Here is a 23,220-nt window from a genome sequence, read left to right as displayed (position 1 = left end):
TCCGGCGGGGTGATGATGGGCGCAGGCGGCGAGGTGCTGCAGAAAGGGTTGTGGGGGAACTCTGAAGCGGGCATGCTACTCGAGTGCGTCTGTCGCGGGAGATCTGGGGAAAAGATTTTTGTGGGTCCACCGGTCAGTCTCGGTTGGTCCGCGCATCAGATTGAAGGGAGGCGTTGAGGGAAAACTTAGAAGGATCCGGTGGGTGAGTTGGGGTCGGCGGGGTCGGGACTGGGGGCCAGCGGAGAGGGATCGGATTCCCAGGGGTCGGGACTGGACTGGAGGTTGAGCACTTCAACTCGGGGAGCTGAGGTAGGGGGATGGGGGACTCGGATTAAGATTAACTCAAGAGATTTGGGGTCGGTCGTCACACAAAGCATCTCAAATTTGACCAAATTTATACAAATAAGTACTAACATTCATGTACCAAATAAGTACCATTAGTTTCTTTATTAAATATATTTTCGTAGTATATTTATTTGGTGTTATAAACTTTTATGATCTTCTCTACAATTTTGGTCAACATAAAATAGTTTCACTCTCAAGAAAGTTAGAATGACTTATAATTTGGAACGATTTGGAACGAAGAGAGTATGTTATACTCGTTTGACCTGAGGTGAGCCCCCTGATTTGGGGGGCCAGTGCGGCCGCCCCCTTGCCGCCCCCCCCCCCCACCCCCAGAACACCTTGAGGGGGTCGCTGCCTGCCTTTGCACGCAGGCCGCCAGTGGAGATTGTCGGTGGAAAGGAGAGAAGGAGATAGAAGAAAAAAAATGGAGGCTGTCATGTGGGACCCGCTAAACAGTTCGCCAGCTAGGATATTACGTGGCGCGTCAGCCAAAACAGGGGTGGAATCGGGTTAGGGAGGTCCCGTGTCCGGTTTTGGGAGACTGAGGTACCAAAATGGTAAAATAGACGGTTTTTGAGTTGGGGTGAAAACGTGGACTCGAGCGTTGGTTCAGGGAGGTAAATAGGACTTTTTTCCGAACCAAACAGCACCGAGTTAGCGGGCTCAATTGTATTAAAAGACTGGAGCCCACGTCAGACACAGCCCATTTAAATGAACAGTTTGGAGGCCCAGCTTAGGCTTCATAAAAAGGGGTCAATTGGATTAACAGCGAGGCCACGGCCCACCGCTTTATTGTTTGTTTGTTAACTGGATGGATGGATGATGCCCCCATAAAAGTCAGATTATGCAGGGCCATAAGCTGGAGATAAATGCAACTAATGTAACTTGGTGTGAATCAAATCACCGTCATATTTGCATGATGAAAATATTGAAGAATCCTTTGTTTGCGAAAAAATATTGAAGAATCCTTCTTCTTCTAACGAAAAAATATAATACTCTCTTCGGTCTTCACTATATGCCGGCGTAATCCGTGGGTCCGTACGGCTGCAGCCACTCCGCGATGATCCCGCTCTTCCTCCTGGGGCAGTGCCCCATGTCCCGGCACAGCTGGTCGTGGTACCACGTCACGACGGAGGCGACGCACGACTTCAGGAAGAACCCCCCGCAGCGCCACCGCGACCCCCGCCCCCACCGCGCCCACTCCGCCGCGCCGCGCTCCATGTCCCGGACGCCCGGCAGCCGGACGGCGCCGTCGAGCAGGTGCGCCACCCACTTGGCCATCATCTCGTACGGGTGGATGCTGGACCCGCTCTCCGCGTACCCGACCATGGCCATCTGCGGGATCCGCGGGTGCAGGATGTGCCGGTACAGCGGCAGCACGGCGGCGTCGTCATCGGCGATAATCTCGCTGAACCAGGGCGAGGCGAACACGTCCCGCAGCGGGCGGTCGATGTCGAAGCCCGTGCAGAGGATGACCACGTCGGCGCCCACGACGCGCTCGCCGGCGCCGTCGTGGAGCACGAGGCCGTCCGCGCAGAAGCCAACGGAGCCGCACCTCCTGAGCTCGACGCTGCCTTCGTCCACCCGGTCGTAGAACCCCTCCGGGAGTATGCCCAGGCGCCAGCCCAGGCTCGCCTCCCCGAAGCCGCAGTCCGGCACCATCCCGTGCTCCCGCATCGGGATGCTCCACTTGTAGTAGGCCTCCGTCACCTTCGATGTCGCCCATCCCTGCAGGAACAGCAGCTCAATGCCCTCAATCGAGACGAGTCGGAGTCCCATAGCCCCATAGGAAGAAGACGGATCGGAGCATGAGCAAGGCTGACCAGTGGAGTCAGTATGGTGGCCAGGAGGCTCAGCGCGAACCCCTCGCCGGGCTTGTGAACCATCAGCTCCGACCATCGGGTCGAGGTGAACCTAAAATTTTTCGCACGCCGAGCAACTTTGGGATCCACCATCCAGTGGGCGCTTCTGTAGACCATCGTGCACGGGTACCTGCTACCTGTCAATCCCAATGCACACAGCACGGATTTCAAATTCTCACAAATTCTGATGATGTGGTTTATTTATATTTGCATAAATGTAGAACCATGCAAGAAGTGTCAATCGTTCGTTCTGACCGTTGGCCTCGGCGCACTGCGCGACGGTGTCCATGGCCGATTTGCCGGCGCCGACCACGGCGACGCGCTTGCCCCTGACCAGCTCCGTGGCGTCCTCGTGCGCCATGGCTGAGTACTCCATGGAGTGGAGCACCCGCCCGCGGAACTCGTCGGGGCCTCTGCCGTGGGGGAATGTGGGGAGCTTGGGGACGCCTTTACCTCCCGATGCGGAGGATCAGGAAATCGAACCTGTGCGTCTATGGAACAAGGGCACCGAGATTGTTAGGAGCTCGGGTAGAGAAAACAGAGATTGCTAAAGAGCTGTATGGGTGTTAAGATAATTTGTCCGTCTCTCTCGTCTGTCGACTACTATTTGTTGGATTCGTGTGGTGAAATACCGAAACTTCAAACCTTTTTATTCGTTTGAGCGGTGATGCTCACACACTGTAGGAGGGAATGCAAGCAAGCATCGAGAATTCTGGCATCACTGAAAGCGGATGCATCAGTGGCAGTGCTTGCTCTGGGAGAAAAATACATGGCCCCACTTTGTAGGTGACCCGAGAGTATGACATAAATTATGAGGTGCGGAAATAAAGTGCTAACCTAATATAATATTAAAAGTGCGGGTTGTTTTGCAAAAAAGTTCCTCAATTTTTTCGTAATCAACCCGGAGTCCTTGGAATATGTCTTGACGATTTTGCAAAAAGTCCCCAAACTTTACTGCAATTAACCCGAGGTCCAGCCTTTGCTCCAGTTCTTTTGTCCCGCCCACACAGCGTGCTTGCCGGCGGTGGCGCGGGGCACGCACCACCGCTCCGTCACTCGCGTGGTCAATCCTCCCTACGCTCACCACGCACTACTGTCGCTCGCCCTGGTGGGCTCCCTCGGGCTGCACGCCCTACCCGCCACCTGGACCTAAGGGGTGAAGGAGAGAGGAGGAAGGGGAAAGGAAACAAGGAGCCAAGTGTCTCCTTGCAGTCAACCAAGTAGAGCCATGTGCCAGCGAGGGCATGGCGCCCCGGGAGGGAGGGGGAGCGCAGTGGCAGTCAGTAGGCAACGCAAACAGGAGCGGAGGCTGGGACCTCACACCCCCCCCTCTCAATGACGTCCATCCCCTTCAGATCCGGGACTAAGGCCTCCACATCTAGCAATTGGGGGCTCGATTTTGTACTTGATTGGAACGATTTGGAGTGGATTATAGAAGGGAGGTGGATGGAAACGAGAAGAAGAGGAGAACACACTCTTGCTCATGGCGGCTAGAGGCACTGTGGCCTAGCGCTCGAAGCGGGAATAAGGCTAGGCACGGGGAGGACGAGCGCTTGCCTGGGCGACGGCGAGGACGGCAAGATCCGTAGCACTTGGGCGATGGCAATGATGGGGCAAGATGCGGGTGGCGCCAATGGACGAGGAAGCAGCGACTGGCTGGATGACGATGAGTACGCGAAAAATCGAATGAATGGATAGAGCGGAGGTTAAGCGGTGAATTTTTTTTATTTCTACATGTGGGTCCCACGTAATAAATAGATGGTATCAAACTACTCACAAATGTCTTCTACTACTATACTTGCAAAGAGAGGACTACTAGGGACAACGCACCAACATATTGTGAAGCGAAGCCAACATATTAGGAACAAGCGAATAATAACATGAGAGCAAGTAAGGACCCGTAGCAACACACGGGCATTTTTGCTAGTACATAATATTAAAGTGCGGTTGTTTCTTCCAACCGTTGTGGTTGTTTTGCAAAAAAGTCCCTTAACTTTTTCGTAATCAACCCGCAATCCTAGGAGTTAAACAGTCATAGTTCTTGACGATTTGAAAAAAATATCTCGCATTTTTTTAATCAACCCGCCATCCTGATCATGAACTTCTTGTTGCGGCCCAGTCAAATGGTCTAGCAGTTCCGATCCATCTCCTCTGTTTCCCGAGCTCCCCACCATGCTGCCCCGGTGGTGTGACACGGAGCTTCAATCTCGCCGTGCACGGGTGCTATCGCCTACTACTGCACCCGTGCGTGCCACCCTGATCTAGCACTAACCTTCTCGGAAGCGGTCCACTGCGATCTCACATATAATCCATGCAGCAGCAAAGCATAAGCTGTTGTCATAGCATTCTACCTAGGACATGCCTGTTGCCGACGCTGACCGCAGGCTATCACCGGTGCCTGGCATTCGCCTAACATTACTGATGCAGTGGTGCTGCCTGGAGTGCTCGTTGGTACTATGCGGCTCGGAGTATGCTCAAGCTGGTTTGGTAATTGCTAGATGAATTTGCATGCATTGAAAGTTTTAAATTTAGAAGTGGTCCAGCAAATTCTAATAAAGGGTAAGTATTTATTTAGCCTTACAGTTTCTTTTTTTTATAGGTTGAAAGTTTTGTGGGCAATACATCTGTAATAACATGCTAAGCATGAAAGCTCAAATTGGAGTTACGTGGATACTAAATCTATATACCAGAAGTTTCAATATATGTATAAACCTGATGTTGCGTATATTATAAATTAAATAATGGCAAAATAACCTAGACAACCTCAAGGCCTGCTCTACAATCTTGCTGGTTGAACCTCCTTAATTTAATCAGAATTGCTAATTTAAATTTTAACTTAGTGATTATACAGCCAGAGAAATCTGCATGGACCAAATACAAATTTCATGGAGCACTCTAATAGCACTCTAATACTAAAATTGCTGGATGATTGGATCAACATACATTGTGATAATAAATTAATTGCGATTTCAATTATGCACACCAAAGTTACATTTTTTTTAGTGTGAAGATCTTGGCTCCAAATGCGCGCAGGTTCCGGCCGGTGTATTCATACAAGATCTCCGGAAACCTTCTATCAAAATCCTGGACCCGGACCAAGTCAACAACACTGGTGCCCAGGCTCCGGCGGACCCAAAACCCAATGACGTCATGATGATTGAGGTAGAAGAAGACTGGTGCACCCTGTTCATAGCCTTGATCACCGACCTGATGGCGCCTAAGGACAGGATAGAGCATGAAAAATTAGCTCGACGCAGTGCAAACTACGTCATCATCGGCAAGGAGCTCTACAGGAAAGCTGCATCCACAGGGATCCTAATGAAATGCATTCTACGTAGCGAGGGCATTGAACTCCTGCATGAAATCCACTCGGGAATACGTGGCAATCACGCCGCCTTGGGTACTTTGGTCAGCAAAGCCTTCCGTTCTAGTTTCTACTGGCCAACAGCGGTAGCCAATGCAAAGGAACTCGTCCAAAGGTGCAAAGGATGTCAATTCTTGTCCATGCAACAACACTTCCCGGCTTAGGCCCTACATACCATCCCACCATCCTGGCCTTTCGCCTGCTAGGGGCTAGATATGGTTAGACCCTTCAAGTCCGCTCTGGGTGACTACACACACATCTTCGTGGCAGTCGACAAATTCACCAAGTGGATTGAGGTCAAGGCTATCACTAGCATCGAGTCAGCTAAAGCTGCTCAGTTCGTGGAGGAAATTATGCACTGCTTTGGAGTGCCAAACAGGATCATAACCAACCTTGGCGCACAATTCACAAGCTCCGAGTTCTAGAATTTCTGCCAAGACAACCTCATCGACATGTACTACTCCTCAGTAGCGCACCCACGCTGCAACGGTCAGGCCGAACGTGCAAACGGGATGATCCTCCAGTCCCTCAAGTCACACATCTTTGATGACGCATCCAAGTACGCCACCAAGTGGCTTCTCGAGCTACCCCATGTCATCTGGGGCCTACAAACATAGAAGAGTCAGGCTACCGGCTACACCCCTTTCTTTATGGTGTACGGCTTAGAGGCCATCTTGCCATCCGATGTGGCCTTTGACACCCCGTGTATCCAGTACTACGAGGAAGGCGACGCAGAAAAAAGTCGGCGGGTCGATATCATCAGTCTTGAAGAGTACCGTGTGGTAGCCCTCATCCAGCATGCACGCCATGAGTAGCAGATACGGTGCTACCACGATTGGAATGTCAACAAACGCTCATTCAATGTTGGTGACTTGGTGCTTCGCCGGGTCCAATCCATCAAGGACATGCACAAGTTGGCCACCCCTTGGGAGGGTCCCTTCATCATCAAAGAAGTCATCCAGCTAGGCACCTATCGACTCCAATGGGTAGATGGCTCCAGCGTCCCTAATCCGTGAAATATCGAGGACCTACGACGCTTCTACCCCTAGATATAAAAAGCTATGTACCTTGTTTCCCCTCTATAAATAAAACCTCTGTGGTTCTTTTGTGTACCTACTGCCTTACTGTTTTCTTTCTCGAGCTGTTTGATGCTCGGGGACTATTCGACCTACTCAGCAGCCCGCTCGCTCACAAGCTCGGGGGCTTCACCTGCTGCTGACATCTAGGTCCCGTATTTCTCTCCTCCCCCTCTCAAGGCTATACGACTAACTCGTGTGGTCGGTGTCCTAGCTTGCGAAACTTAGACAACCTCGCGTTCACCCCTCCTACAAGCTCGAGATCCGATCTCAGCAGGACACTGGTCAGGCGAGGCTAGGTGCTTAGTGGCTATAGGCTTCAACTACACGCTATTGTATCATATACACCAAGGGAGGGATGGATCTTGTTTTCACCACATATGATTAAGAACATTACATTAAACATTTCATCAAATAGTTTGATACATCTTAAAGTTTTTTCCTACAGGTCCAAGTCATTTACAATGGTTTCCACCACATCATGGTACTGCTCGGCCAGCTCTGGAATCTAGTCCATGTTGAAGTCGGCTGTGACTCCTATCGCAGTGTGCTCTAAAGCTAGCTTCAGGAAGTGCGACACTACCAGAGCGAAGGTGTTCTTGATGCATTCTTCTGTAGTGTCCTTCATCAGTGCCTTGAGCCGACCTGGTGCGGCCTTGAGACAATCCAGCAGTGGTGTTGGCGTGGCTGTGTCGGCGTTTGGTTGGACCATGTCCATCACACAGCCAGCTTCCTTCCGTAGCTCCTCCAGCTCTACCTCCAACCCTGCAGTTACACGTTGGTCATTCTGAAGATTACTTACAGCAGCCTGTAAGCAGCGCTCGGTTTTCTTGCATGCATTGGCTTCGTAGGCTAGCTTCTACGATACTGCATACTCATGCTTGACCGCCGTGTCATGCTCCTACTGAAGGCATGCATTGGAGTCCTCGCACTCCTTAAGGTGATGAGGACATCAACACCAACGATACATCCATGCCGACACGAGTACCAGTTTCTACGCCGACACAAGTACCAGTTTCTGGTCCTATTACTTGCGCCCGTGCTCATCAACTTAATCATCAAGTAATTTCACACTTGAGTTCCTGTCCATCATATTTAGACCATGGAGATGCACTCTTGTTTTGGTTAGGAACCAGGGAGAAGACTGAAAGGGAAAAGGACTCGCGCAGGCTGGATTCGGACTCCAGGACAACACCAACTTGTGATGGTCACCACAGTCGCATACGGACTTGGATTGGGGCGTTCAAGTACTTCACGGATTTATTATGAAGTCTATTTTCATATGGATCTAGACTCATGTTCATATCTGGTCTGAGGCGGCCGCAATAACTGTATTACTACCAAGAGGTTTTTTATCCAAAGGTGCTGTGTCACTTTAATTTGGCCCAATGGGCCGTGTATCAAGTTGGGTCCATTAGGGAGGCGTCCTAGGGTTGGAGCACAACCCCAACATCCTGGTGGTCATCTTCCCACCTTCATATACCCCTTAGAATCACCAAGAACAGTTGGGTTTTGTTTAGATCAAGTTTAGCTCTCGGTACTTGCTTGTAAGCGCACGTGCTGGATCAGTCACCCATCTACTTGTCTTCGGAACCCTACCAATATTGAGATTGAGTTTGAAATCTTCATCTACATCTACTAAATTCAGTACTTGTCATACTTGTTCTTGTTAGTTCCTTGATTGCTTGCAGAACCAGTGCCCTAGTGGCCGGGTGACGTGCTCCACAAGATCGCAGTAGCCGTTGGAGGTGGTGTATCGGTTGCTAAGGCACAGGTTGGAAGGTTGTAGTTAGGCCGTGAACATCGTCTGCATCCACCAATCGAGTTACCCCACACCCTTTCATCGGAAGATCGGGAACCAACCCTAGCAGGTTCCTATCAGTTGGTAATCAGAGCAAGGTTTATCAGTGAGAGACTTCCAATCCTTCGTTGTTTTAATTTTCCTATAGTCCAGAAAATCCCCAAAAAATAGTAAATTAGTTTACCTTCAATCCTACAAAACCCTTTTGAGCCTTTGCTAGCATTGCTTAGTTAGGGCTTGTTGAGTTTTCAGTTGCATCGGTTGTGTTGAGTTGCTGGTCTTAGTTTTAGTCCTTTAGAGTTTCGAGTTCTTGTCACGTTCTAGTCACAGCCGTGTGCTACCATATTAACCTTTTGTTGGCTAAATTCGAATACATCTTTGTGTTCAAGTTCGAGTAGGAATCTGAGTTTGTTTGAGACCGAATCCCATGTGGTGTTGAAATTTGAGTTGGAATCTGTTTTGAGTTCGAATTGCTTGTTGCGCCGTGTTGCCAAATATTGTTGGTGTTTGCTCTTGTGCTACATATATTGAAGTGTTCTAGAAACGCAGCAGCAGTCCATACCTATACTCGACTCCTCCACATTGTGCATACACATTTTCGCTTGGCTTACTCCAGAGAGAGAGAGAGAGAGAGAGAGAGAGAGAGAGTGGTGTGTGACTCTTGTGAAGTCTATTTGTTCATATAATCAGATTTGAGGATCCCCTGAAAAAAAGAAAAAAATAGAAAAAAAATAGAAAAAATAGAGAAGAAAAAAAAAGAAACAAACAGGAAGAAAAGAGGCTGTTCATTGTGTTTCTCTATTGTTTTCCGGTGGTGTGTTGTAACTTCCTTTGTGTCCAGGCTCATGTCTCTAGCACGGTTTAGGCTAGGACTAGCACAGTACCACCGTTGAACAATTATTCAGCTTGCTTTTTGTGACTAACGTGGTCCTAGTACTTCCTTACTTCGGCCCCCCTACAACTCCACATATTTCGACTACAGCTTGACAGGTCTTGTTGTTGAGGCACCGATACACTTCATTCCACAGTTGCAGACTTGTTGGTTGCCGTCCCCTCCTGTTGAGCAAGGTAAGAATTGGTTAGAGCTTATGTAATGGGTTGAGAGTGAGCGTCTTGCAGTAGCTACATCTTAATAGTTGTAGGGTTTTTATTTCTTCACCTATTTTCTTATTGCCTTTGTTTCTCTAACCATAACAGGATCAGAGGATAGTCAGCATATGCCGTGTTCTCCCCGCACCAAGGGCATCATACCACATTTTGAAAATCTAGTGAAGGGGCATGTGGAAGGGCTTGATAATGATTTGTAGGTGACAAATGAGAAGAATGGGCAGTTGGAGGCCACACAACTTGCCACCAACACCAAGCTTACAGGGTTGGAGACATCGGTCACTTATATTGACAAAAGCCTTGCTACTATTTTGAAGCGCTTTGATGAGATGCATGCCAAAACCACAAATGGGCATGATGGAGAAAATAAGAAGGATGAGCGAGTCGAGGATAATTGGGATGATTATGTTGCTAATACTGAACAAGATGACCAAGACGCTCATGATCGCCGACGGCTACGCACTAATTGTAGAGGTATGGGTGGTTACCGATGACGCGAGGTACATAACAAGGATGATGCTTTCAGTAAGATAAAATTTAAGATACCTCCTTTTGATAGAAAATATGATCCTGATGCATACATTACTTGGGAAATTGCTATTGATCAAAAGTTTGCATGTCATGAATTCCATGAAAATACACATATTAGGGCTGCTACTAGTGAGTTTACTGATTTTGCTTCTGTTTGGTGGATAGAACATGGCAAGAAAAATCCTAATAACATGCCACAAACTTAGGATGCTTTGAAACGGGTCATGTGAGCTAGATTTGTTCCTTCTTACTAGGCACGTGATATGTTAAATAGGTTGCAATAATTGAGACAGAGTGCTAAAAGTGTAGAAGAATATTATCAAGAATTACAAATGGGTATGTTGCGATGTAACTTAAAGGAGGATGAGGAACTTGCTATGGCTAATTTTTTGGGTGGTTTAAACCGTGAAATTCAGGACATCCTTGCTTATAAGGATTATACTAACGTAACCCGTTTGTTTCATTTTGCTTGTAAAGCTGAAAGGGAAGTGTAGGGAAGACGTGCTAGTACCAAGGCTAATATTTCTGTAGGAAAATCTACATCATGGTAGCCGCACATGACTACCTCCTTGACCGGACGTGCACCTCCACCCTCTCCTTCCCCGAGTCGGCCGGCACCACCACCTCTCTCCAGCGACAAGCAACGTGCAACTTCCACAAATTCAGCAACCAAGACTGCGTAGAAACCAGCCACTAGTACCTCTTTGGTTGCATCCAAGGGTAGAACAAGAGATGTTCAATGCCATCGATGCAAGGGCTTTGGACACGTGCAGCGTGACTGTCCTAGCAAATGTGTTTTGGTGGTCAAATAAGATGGTGGGTATTCCTCTGCTAGTGATTTTGATGAAGATACACTTGCCTTCGCTTGCTGCTGACCATGCAGGTAGTAAGGAACAAATAGAAGAGCAGATTGGTGCAGAGAATGCAGATCATTATGAGAGCCTCATTGTGCAGCGTGTGCTTAGCGCACAAATGGAGAACGCGGAGCAAAATCAGCGGCATACACTATTCCAAAAAAAGTGTGTCATTAAAGAGCGTTCGTGCCGTTTGATAATTGATGGAGGTAGCTGCAACAACTTGGCTAGCAGCGATATGGTGGAGAAGCTTGCACTTACAACCAAACCGCACCCACATCCTGTTAAGTTACGAGGTAGGCTACGCTAGCGCAAAATAAAATTTTCTACCACGTAAACCAGGAAAACTGCCGTATAGGATCACGGGATTACCACTCGACGCACTGGTGCGGAAGATGTAGAATCGCATCGGGGCGGCAAAGTCGATCAGCGTAGTCGAACACGTAGTCGATCACGTCGACGTCGAGCAGCTCCTCAGCAGCTCGTCCACGTGCAACAAGGTCATCCTCGCACCGCGGCTCATCGTCAGCTTGTCGTGGCTCATCGGCGGCTCGTCATGGCTCGTTGGCGGCTCGTCGATGGCTCGTCCAAGTGCTGCAAGTGCAACACCTCCAAGGTATCCACACGTGCAGGGAGGAAGTGTCGCAAGCTGGACTGCTAGGTCCGTGAGTTGCAACAGGGTGAGGGCGTGGGAGGTGCGGCAGATGTGTTTTGGCCAAAAGGTGTAAACCCTAGGACGCCCCCACCCATAAATAGAGGTTCTTGATGGGCCTCTGGGTCCGAGGCCCATTAGTACTTCTAAACCTAATCCAACTCGGATCACATCCGAATTGGGCTTCCACCCCCTTAAGTGTGTGACCCTATGGGTTCGGATACGTATAGACATGGCCCAAGTACTCCTACTCGGCCCAATAGTCGGTAGCGACCTCTAGCAAGACGTGCCAACTCCTATACGCACATGAAGATCATATCAGACGAACCGTCATAACATCATGTATATGCTATTCCCTTTGCCTCATGATATTTGGTCTAGCTTCAAGTCAACCGCTCTTTCTTGATCCTGTGATTGAAATCCCTTTGTAGGTTAACTCTTAACCGTACGTAGCATGGCCATGCATTTTCGGATCCGATCACTCGAGGAGCCCGGAGATATCTCTCTCAATCAGAGAGGGGCAAATCCCATCTTGATTGACCATGTCTCACAGCATGCTTCTTGACAAACCCGAAAACTACTTCTCACGTTGGGTCAGTCCCAGCATATGTCTCTACATATGTCTACAGTATTAGTTTGACATCTCCATGTCCATGACTTGTGAAACATAGTCATCAACTAATACATGTACTAGTCTAATATTCATGTGTGTCCACACATGAACTCCAACTAGGGACAACTTTTAGAATAACCATACAAGTAAAGAGTTCCACATACAATTCACATAATTGCAGATCAATTCAAGTAGCCTTTAATGGATATTCAATGAACACAATATACAAATTATGGATACAATCAGATATCATCATCTCTATGATTGCCTCTAGGGCATACCTCCAACACATCCATATCACATTCGATGGCTCAACAATAGTGGTAAGGTTAAGATAATGAGACTGGTACAAATTAATTTTGCTATTGGATCATATCATGACGTTGTTGAATGTGATATTGTACCTATGCAACCTTGTCATATTCTGCTAGGTAGACCATGGCAATTTGATACGGATTGCATGCGTCATGGTAGATCAAATCAGTATTCTCTCATACACCATGATAAGAAAATTGTTTTGCTTCCTATGTCTCCTAAAGCTATTGTGCGTGATGATGTTGCTAAAGCTAAGAAAACTAAAACTGAGAGCGATAACAATGTCAAATCTGTTAGTAGTAAGAAAGATGAGATAAGATTGAAAGGACATTGCTTGCTTGCTACTAAATCTGATATTAATGAATTGGTTGCTTCCACTTCTGTTGCCTATGCTTTCGTATGCAAGGATGCTTTGATTTCGGTTCACGACATGCAACATTCTTTGCCCTCTGCTATTGCTAACATTTTGCAGGAGTATTCTGATGTGTTTCCAAGTGAGATACCAGCGGGGCTGCCACCAATACGAGGGATTGAGCATCAAATTGATCTTATTCCTAGTGCATCTTTGCCAAACCGTGCGCCATACAGGACAAATCCGGAAGAAAGGAAAGAAATTCAATGACAAGTGTAAGAACTGCTCGAGAAAGGTATGTGCGTGAGTCTCTTAGTCCTTGTGTTGTTCTGGTTATTTTAGTACCTAAGAAAGATAGAACATGGCGTATGTGTGTTGATTGTAGAGCTATCAATAATATCACCATTCGATATCGACACCCTATTCCACATTTGGATGATATGCTTGATGAACTTAGTGGTGCTGTTGTGTTTTCCAAAGTTGATTTGCGTAGTGGGTACCACCAGATTCATATGAAATTGGGAGATGAATGGAAAACTATTTTTAAAACTAAATTTGGTTTATATGAGTGGTTAGTCATGCCTTTTGGGTTAACTAATGCACCTAGTACTTTCATGAGATTAATGAATGAGGTTCTGCTTGCTTTCATTGGAAAATTTGTTGTGGTCCATTTTGATGATATATTGATTTATAGCAAATCTATGGATGAACATCTTGATCACTTACATGCTGTTTTTAATGCTTTATGAGGTGCACGTTTATTTGGTAACCATGAGAAGTGCACCTTTTGCACTGATCGAGTGTCTTTTCTTAGCTATGTTGTGACTCCACAGGGAATTGAGGTTGATCAAGCCAAGGTAGAAGCTATAACGGGGATGTCCTGTACCAAAGACTATCACATAAGCGTGAAGTTTTCTAGGACTTGCTAGTTTCTATCGCCGTTTTGTGAAGGATTTCAGCACCATTACTGCACCTTTAAATGAGCTTACAAAGAAGGGAGTGCCTTTTAGTTGGGGTAAAGTACAAGAGAACTCCTTCAACATGCTGAAAGATAAGTTGGCATATGCACCCTCCTCCAACTTCCTAATTTTAATAAGACTTTTGAGCTTGAATGTGATGCTAGTGGAATTGGATTGGATGGTGTTTTGTTACAAGAAGGCAAACCTGTTGCGTATTTTAGTAAAAAATTGAGTGGGCCTGTTCTGAATTATTCTACTTACGATAAGGAATTGTATGCTCTTGTTCGCACATTAGAAACATGGCACCATTACTTGTAGCCCAAAGAGTTTGTTATTCATTCTGATCATGAATCTTTGAGGCATATTCGTAGTCAAGGAAAATTGAACCGTTGATATGCTAAGTGGGTTGAATTTATTGAATCTTTTCCTTATGTTATTAAGCACAAGAAAGGGAAAGAGAATATTATTGCTGATGCTTTGCCTAGGAGGTATACCTTGTTGAATCAACTTGATTACAAAATCTTTGGATTAGAAACAATTAAAGACCAATATGTTAATGATGCTAATTTTAAAGATGTGTTGCTGCATTGTAAAGATGGGAGAGATTGAAAAAATTCATTGTTAGTGATAGGTTTGTGTTTAGAGCTAACAAACTATGCATTCCAACTAGCTCCGTTCGTTTGTTGCTGCTGCAGGAAGCGTATGGAGGTAGCTTGATGGGGCATTTTGGAGTCAAGAAAACGGAGGACATACTTGCTGGTCATTTCTTTTGGCCAAAGATGAGAAAAGATATGGAGAGATTTGTTGCTTGTTGCACAACATGTCAAAAGGCTAAGTCACGGTTAAATCCACATGGTTTGTATTTGCCTCTTCCTGTTCCTAGAGCTCCTTGGAAAGATATTTCTATGGATTTTGTGCTGGGTTTGCCAAGGACTAGGAAGGGACGTGATAGTGTGTTTGTGGTTGTTGATGGGTTTTCTAAGATGGCGCATTCCATACCCTGTCATAAAACTGATGATGCTACTCATATTGTTGATTTATTCTTTCGAGAAACTGTTCGTTTGCATGATGTGCCCAACACAATTGTTTCTGATCATGATGCTAAATTTCTTAGTCATTTTTGAAAGACTTTATTGGGAAAACTAGGAACTAAGTTTTTATTTTCTACTACATGCCATCCTAAAACTGATGGTCAAACTGAAGTTGTCAAAAAAACTTTATCTACTATGTTAAGGGCTGTTTTAAAGAAGAACATTAAGATGTCGGAAGATTGTTTGCCTCATATTGAATTTGCTTATAATCGTTGGCTGCATTCTACTATAAAGATGTGCCCATTTCAGATTGTATATGGTTTCTTACCTCATGCTCCTATTGATTTGATGCCTTTACCATCTTCTGAAAAACTAAATTTTGATGCTACTAAGCGTGATGAATTGATGTTAAAACTCCATGAAACAACTAAAGAAAATATAGAGCGTATGAATGCTAAATATAAGTTTGTTGGTGATAAAGGTAGAAAGGAACTAATATTTGAACCTAGAGATTTGGTTTGGTTGCACTTGAGAAAGGATAGGTTTCCTGGATTGAGAAAGTCTAAATTGATGCCTAGGGCTGATGGACCATTTAAAGTGTTAGAGAAAATTAAGGATAATGCATATAAGCTCGATCTGCCTGCAGATTTTGAGGTTAGTCCCACATTTAACATTGCAGATTTGAAGCCATATTTGGGAGAAGAAGAAGATCTTGAGTTGAGGATGACTCAAATGCAAGAAGGGGAGGATAATGAGGACATCAACACAAACAATACATCCACGCCGACACGAGTACCAGTTTCTACGCCGACACAAGTACTAGTTTCTGGTCCTATTACTCGCGCTCGTGCTCGTCAACTTAATCATCAAGTAAGTTCACTCTTAAGTTCCTGTCCATCATATTTAGACCATGGAGATACATGCACTCTTGTTTTGGTTAGGAACCAAGGAGAAGACCGAAAGGGAAAAGGACTCGCGCAGGCTGGATTCTGACTCCAGGACAGCACCAACTTGTGATGGTCACATCGGTAACATACGAACTTGGATTGGGGGCGTTAAAGTACTTCACGGATTCGTTATGAAGTCCATATCTGGTCTGAGGCGGCCGCAATGACCGAATTACTATCGAGAGGTTTTCTGTCCAAAGGTGCTGAGTCACTTTTGAGCTCAGCCTCAAGGCGCTCTACCTTCAGACGATAATACTTGACCCGCCGAGTCCCTTTCGCCACCTTCCACGTACGGGCAGCTAGATTCTATTTACACTTCAACATTGAGAGTTCTGCAAGGAAGCTTAAATTTAAACACAAGTTGGTAAATGTACTTACAAACAGCAGCTCGCCGGCATCCAGGGACATTTTCCGCAGCATGTAAAGGTGTTCCTTATCGAGCGCTGCGTCCTCTCCCACATCCGTGTTGGAGAAGTCCTCGGGGTCAGACTCTTCATGAATCACACCAAGGTCAATCTCCTTAGTGGACCTCTTTGGCAGCAGGTCATCCCTGGGCAGCTCCCCTTGTTGAGGCTCAGTTCTGGCATCTTCATCAGCCTTCTTCTCAACCTCGGGGTTGACCATGGTGACGTTTTCAGCCTTGGAGCCAACTTCACCTTGTTGCGGTGTTGGAGTCGGTGCAACATCTTCGGTGTGATGATCTTCACCAGCTCCGACCTCCGCAGGTGGTGGCTGCTCCTCGGTGTGACCGCTGGTCGCCTCGGTCTGGACTAAGCAGCTGGTCAGCTGAACAGCCACCATCATCAGATAGCATGGCGGTCCTGCATCGGCAGCACAATAAGAAATTCACACAAGCTAGTCGGCAACCATGATTGCAACACGGATAGTATAAGCAGGCAGCACTTACAGGGTGTTCTTCTTCTTCACTCCATACTTGGGGTACAATGGTGGAGGCGGCGCTGTTGTATCCTCACTGGGCGCGCCGCGGATCTTCGCCTTCAGCGCCTCCTTGATGTGCGCCACGTCAGCCGCGGTGGTCTCCTGGAGCTCCGACTCCCTCTTCTTCACCGGTGGGCTTGGTGTGTCGGACTCCGCTTCACTGACCAACTTGGGGGTGGGGGTCATGCTAGGGGCAGCCTTCTCCTCCTCCTTCCCCTTCTTGCCGACCATCTTCCTCTTCGTGAAGCTCGACTTCTGAGATTTGGAGGCGGGCTGCTTTTGCACGGCCTACCATGTCCGACGCCCCACTGGTGCAGCGTCTGAGCCCCAGTCGGCACCCTTCGTTACGCCCTCGTTCGACCCAAACGAAGAGTCCGAGTCCCACTGAAGGTCGACGGGTGGCGTAGCGGGCTCTTCAGCCGGGCAGATCTTGGGTCTTCTCACTTTGACCCCTCCAGGTAGTAGTGCCGGGCAAAAATATACGAATGTGTCATCTTGGTCAATCACTGCTTTACTCACAAACATCACAAATAAATATGTGGTACATCAAATCAATGCTGAGGATAATATTACCGGATTGGATGGTGGCCTCTTCAACGAGAAAGCTTTGGGGATGTTCTTGTTACTGATCCGACCCTTGAAGAACTTTGCGCTGGACCTCCCGAGTCGGATCTTCTAGACCCAAGTACTCATACCCCGGGTGCACTTGATGCTTGATTGGTTGGGTCAACTCTTACAGAAGTTGACACTGATGGCCTCGGCTATCAGTCCATGAGATTTCAGATCGGCGATCTTTGCCAGCAGCTCATCCACCTAGACCTGCTCCTCCGAGGTCGGCTGGTTTGACCACTTGGGCACTACCACTAGCCTGAACCCTGTGTGTGGCGGCAGCTCGAGCCGCTGATTGGCAATGATGAACCATTCACTATGCCAACCTTTGTTGGACTCCTTCAGCTGCAGATCAAAATACTCTTGCACTTTCTTGGGCCGCAGCGAGAATCCACAATCCCCAACAACCTGACCCTGTTTCCCCTTACTAATCATGGGCTTCAGATGGTACAGGTACCTCCAGAGACCAAAATGTGGGGGGATGCCCAAGTATGCCTCACACAGGTGAATGAAGACAACAATATCCAAGATTGAGTTTGGATTTAGATGTACCAGATCAATCTTGTAGTAGTGCAAAAGACCTTGGAAGAAGTATCCACACGGGATCCTAAATCTGCGCTCGAAGAACGGTGCGAAGACCACCGTCTCTGCCATGTCCTCCGACGGAAAATCTTAGCCGGCGGTGGGCTTCCACTCCAGCAACGCCAGCGGCCCGAGGAGGCCCCGGTTGACGAGGGCTTGGATGCGCTTGTGACGACCGACCCCAAATCTCATGAGTTAATCTTAATCCGAGTCCCAAATCCCCTACCTCAGCTCCCCGAGTTGAAACGCTCAACCTCCAGTCCCGTCCTGACCCCTGAGATCCGACCCCTCTTCGCTGGCTCTCCAGTCCCGACCCCGCCGACCCCAACTTACCCGCCAGATCCTTCTAAGTCTTCCCGCAACGTCTTTCTCCCAATCTGAGCAGTGGACCAACCAAGACTGACCGGTGGACCCACAAAATCTTTCTCCCAGATCTCCCGCGGCAGACGCACTCGAGTAGCCTGCCCGCCTCAGAGCTTCACCGCCACGTGGCTCAACTTCTCCGACACCCTCCGCTCCGCCTCGTCGCTGGCCACGACCGGATGGATTCTCGCGCCCCTTTCCCCAATCGCAGCGGAAGCTCCTCTGCTACCCTTTCTACAGTACCTCACAGCCCGCGCCCATCATCACCCTGCCGGACCCCCGGCTGCGAAGCCCGACGCCTCCCATCTTTTCTGCCGCATCTCCACCGTCGCACCACCCCAGACACGCTACGCGACGATTCCTCCTCCGCCAACCCAAACCACGACCGCGACAGCTCCTTTTTCCACCCTGTCAGAGCTACGCTCCCAACAATCTGTTGCTCCGCGCTCGCCCGCACGACCGCAGCTGCCTGTCTTCTCACCTGTGCGCCCTCGCTTCTAGCGCCGTCTCCCCGGTCGCTTCCATTAGATCCATCGCACGACGACGCCCGCCTCCGCCAAATCTCAACCAACGGCAAAACCGCGCCTGCGCCACCCCGTCCCTGGTGCCCAATGACCGCCAGTGTCATCCCTGAAGCCCTGCTCCGCCGCACCGCTGCTCAATCTCCACCCCGGCAGAGCACTCATTCGCTTCTTCCCGATCTTCGCACCGCTCCAACCTTCTCACTCTTCCGCGCAGCTATAAAAGGGAATGCCAGAGCTCCGCCGGAGTCCCCTTCGCCATCGCTGCCCTTCCGCCTTGCTCTCTGTTTTGTGCTCAAAGCGCTACCGCCTAAGTCCCTGAGGAACTCTCCTCTCCGCTCCACGCCGTTGTTCCCCCAATCCACCCAGGCGCTTGCTCCTCCGTGCTGTGCAAGAGCTTGCTTGTGGTCCACAAGAAGCACCGCCGCCGTCGGAACCCTGCCAGACCTCGCCGCTGTCCAAGCTCCAGTTCTTCCGCCAAGTCTGCTCTTTTCCGACCCCAAGCTTCACCTATAAGACGAAGGTAAGCTGCTGACCCTTTTCCGCCTCGTCCGACCCCTTCTATCCACCCGACCCCTGTTCCGTCTCGCCTGACCCCTGTTCCGTCTCGCCCGACCCTATCTGTGTCCCTGACCTTTCTCCGCCTCACCCGAGGGCTCGGCTGTATCTTTTTCTTTAACCCGAGGTTATACGTGTAAAAACGGGGACTTCTCGGCGTTAAGTCTGAGGACCCCCAACACATCTATTCCTCTAGTCTAAGGGTCAGATCATCAGCTTCCTACCATTCGACCCTTTTTCCTTGTTCTTCTCCAACCCAAGCGAACTTCCCCACCTTTTTCCGTAGCTATGCTACAAAGCTTCTGAGCTAGAACTTGCAAGTGTTGCTATTGAAATATCTGTCTAAATGCTAACTCTTGCATTGCATTTCCTGTAGCGTTGCATCTCACCGACGGTGTCTACGAGTTGTACCCGGCGCCAGAAGACGAAGCCGCAGCAGAGCTCCCGCCTCCAGAAGCCGAAGCCGTCCAAGCAGAAGAGCAGTTTCCCTCCTCCTCGTTCGAAGGCAAGCCCCGGAGCATGAACCCTAGTTTCTCAAACTTGCGCATGCCTTCTATTCCTTGTTTTTGCATTTACGTATAGGAATTGCTTGAAACCGTAGATGCATGACTTAGTTCCCTGATCTGAACACTAGCTGTTGGACCGAGTAGTTGTCATGCTTAATAGGAAGCGGTAAAAGCCGAGTGATTTCCTGTCACTCGCGAGTTGTAGGAGTTGGCTGTTTCCTTTCCGTTACAACTATAAGGACGATGGACGGGGCAGGGTTTTGGTTAACTCTTTGGTGGTCGGCTGATCGCCCCGTCTGTCTATGGAACTTGTTAAGGCCCGACAGTGGTGGTGTTTGTGATCAAGTGTTTGAAAGTACTAACCTCATACTTATTATGGGATGAGGAAGCCGAGTACCGGATTGAACCTAGACGTGAGCGGTCGCCCCATTGTCCTTGGAACGGAGTTTCCCCTGCGGCCGCACGTGGTGGCAAGTGTGGTCACAGAACGGCAGAGGCCGGGTCTGTGGAACATTGCACCAAAGGAAATGGGCCCGACACGGGTTAGGGGATTAATGGGGAAGGCCGACACAGGAAGCGACCCTCGGTGGTGCGCGGATGTCGTGAGGTTAGGTTCACCATGCATGGTTAAAGAACTCGAATCGATTCGTCTGCCTCTCACAGTTTGAGACTGCTTGATCGCTATGCTACACTGAGTAATAAAGGAATCTGATGATGACATAGTCTTGATGATGATATATGTACCTTTTGGTTGGTTCTATGTTTGCTTAGAGTAAGTTGCTAACTTAGACCGGATAATGAACTTAGAACCGGAGCTAAAACTTGAAAATCAGGATCTACTTAGTGCTTCTTGGCAAACAAACCCCTCAGCCAAAGAGCCTTGCATGTCTAGAAGTGGTGGAGTAGTTACTCCCGGTCGGTTAAGTCTTGTTGAGCTTAGTAGCTCAGCCTTATTGTGGCTTTTCTTTTCAGGTGAAGTTGCTGCTCCCGAGCCTTCTTCTGTTGGCACTTGGCCACCCCAACTCCCTCCGGGTTGGACGGTTGAGTGGGCTCCCTCCTCGAACGGCGAGGAGAGGGATCACTGACGTCTTGGCTGGCCTCACCAAGGACGTCCGACCCATGCGCTTAGCTTCCGCTTGTTTACCTTCTGTTGTTTTCTTCTAAACCTTGTAAAACTCTGATGTTGTTTTATGGCCGAACTAAATGGTTAAGTTGGTTAACTCAGTGGACTTGTTGTATTCTCTGGAACCGCTCACCTTCGTGTGAGTTTGCTAACTCGGTCCTGATCAAGTGGTTAAATCGGATGAAATCCGATGGCATCTCGAGTTAGCCTGATTTATGTCGGGTGTCGCGTGTTAGGCGACTTAACCGTGCGTCGATTTAGCTAATCCGAGGTGGATCCACCACAGCGCTCTTGCATCATCATGGACTTCATCTAGATGGAAGATGGCTCCGGGGCTTTTGCTTGCGCCATTTCTTTGAGTTCCACACCTTGAGATTTAGATCTAATGGAGGTTAGGGTTTTGATGCGCATATGGTGGTGCAGCGGCTCGATCGGCGACAGCGGAGTGTGCGCAAGAAGAATGAGGACCACGATGGTGCAACCTAGGGTTTGCGAGCGTGGAAGCAAAGTGCTCAGTGGGCTCGAGGTGGCTGCGCTAAGAGTGTTCAAGATAAGAGTGAAACGGCTCTATGACCAATCGAGCTTTTGAGGGGGATGACGGTGTAACTTACGGGTGGAATCTGTGGGATCTCTATTGCACTTTTAATGGCGTGCCTCTATGACTCTGTCAGTCCTCGTCCTCTAGAGTTGGGTGCCTAATTCTACTCGATGCGCCTCCGTGGATCCGCCAATCCTCATCCTCGGGGGCTGGCGCCTAATTTTGCTCAGCGTGCCTCCTTGGCTCCACCAGTCCTCATCCTCGGGGGCTGGGCACCTTATTCTGGTTGGTGTGCCTTCGTGGCTCCGCCAATCCTTAGGGGATGGGCACCTAATTCTACTCAGGCGTGCCTCCGTGGCTCCGTCAGTCCTCGTCCTTGGGAGTTGGGTGGCTAATTCTACTCAGCACACCTCCGCGGCTCTGCCAATCCTCATCCTCGGGGGTCGGGTGCCTAATTTTAGTCGGCGCGCCTCCGTGGCTTCGCCAATCCTCATCCTCGGGGGTTGGGCATCTAATTCTAGTTAGCGTGTCTTCGTGGCTCCTCCAGTCCTCATCCTCGAGGGTTGGGCGCCTAATTCTACTTGGCGCGCCTCCGTGGCTCCGCCAGTCCTCATCCTTGAGGGTTGGGTGCCTAATTCTGGTCGGTGTGCTTTTGTGGCTCCGCCAGTCCTCATCCTTGGGGGCTGGGCACCTAATTCTACTTGGCGCACCTCCGTAGCTCCACCAGTCCTCGTCCTCCAGGGTTGGGCACCTAATTTTGGTTGGCATGCCTCCGTGGCTCCGCCAGTCCTCATCCTTGGGGCTGGACACCTAATTTTACTCGGCGTGCCTCCACGGCTCCGTCAGTCCTCATCCTCGGGGGCTGGGCACCTAATTCTAGTCCGTGTGCCTCCGTGGCTCTGCCAATCCTCATCCTCAGGGGCTGGGCCCCTAATTCAAGTCAGCATGCCTCCGTGGCTCTGCTAGTCCTTGTCCTCGGGGACTAGACGCCCAGTTTCAAGTCATTATGCCTCCGTGGCCCCATAAATCCCCAAAACTAGATGCAGGAACATATTTTTGCTCAGCTACAATTCCTTTCCTTGGAAACATTACTGGTAATACATATTACAAGCGATTGTGAACCGCTCTGGGATAGCTGACATCCCAGGATAAGAAGCCATAATGCAGAAAAACAAAAAAGCATAATACAAGAAAGCTGTGCGACACACTTCCGTAGCGGTGTCCTGGACAAAGTGGCAGGGTTCACGATACAGCCTCCTCACGAGGATTCTTCTAGCATCGTTACCTCCCGACTTCACCGAAGAGACTGCGAAGGGAAGGAGCACCCTGGTTTTCCTCACGAGAATTCTTCTAGCATCACGCTTCTGGGCAGGTGCTACTCTTATAAAAAACTATAAGCTTCAAGCCTACAAGCGCTATTACTAGGGCCATGGCTCTTCGTGCTAAACATTGGTCTATTTATAGCCTGGCCGCTCGCTAAACATCCAAAGTGTTACAGTGGGCTCGTGAGGGTTCACGACAAGGCCCTCCCATAACGATACGATTCTACAGTGTTCACATGATGCTCGGGCTGATCCATAAGTACTGCTAGGAATCTTGAAGTCGCTCAGATGGTGCAGTACTCCCGTGAGCAGTCATTTTTGTCGCTTACCTATCATTGCACGAGTCCTTA

At 48.8% G+C, this 23,220-nt stretch overlaps 1 pseudogene; it reads right to left on the bottom strand.

Moving 5' to 3' along the window:
• Positions 1 to 1,356: 1,356 nt before the first annotated feature.
• LOC101771226 lies at positions 1,357 to 16,979 on the bottom strand (annotated as a pseudogene).
• Between the last annotated feature and the right edge of the window lie 6,241 nt (positions 16,980 to 23,220).

The sequence above is a fragment of the Setaria italica genome, chromosome IV (assembly GCF_000263155.2).
Source record: "Setaria italica strain Yugu1 chromosome IV, Setaria_italica_v2.0, whole genome shotgun sequence".
Lineage (NCBI taxonomy): Eukaryota > Viridiplantae > Streptophyta > Magnoliopsida > Poales > Poaceae > Setaria > Setaria italica.
The sequence above is the reverse complement of the archived record's forward strand: the minus strand, read 5'-3'. Positions and strand labels throughout refer to the sequence as shown.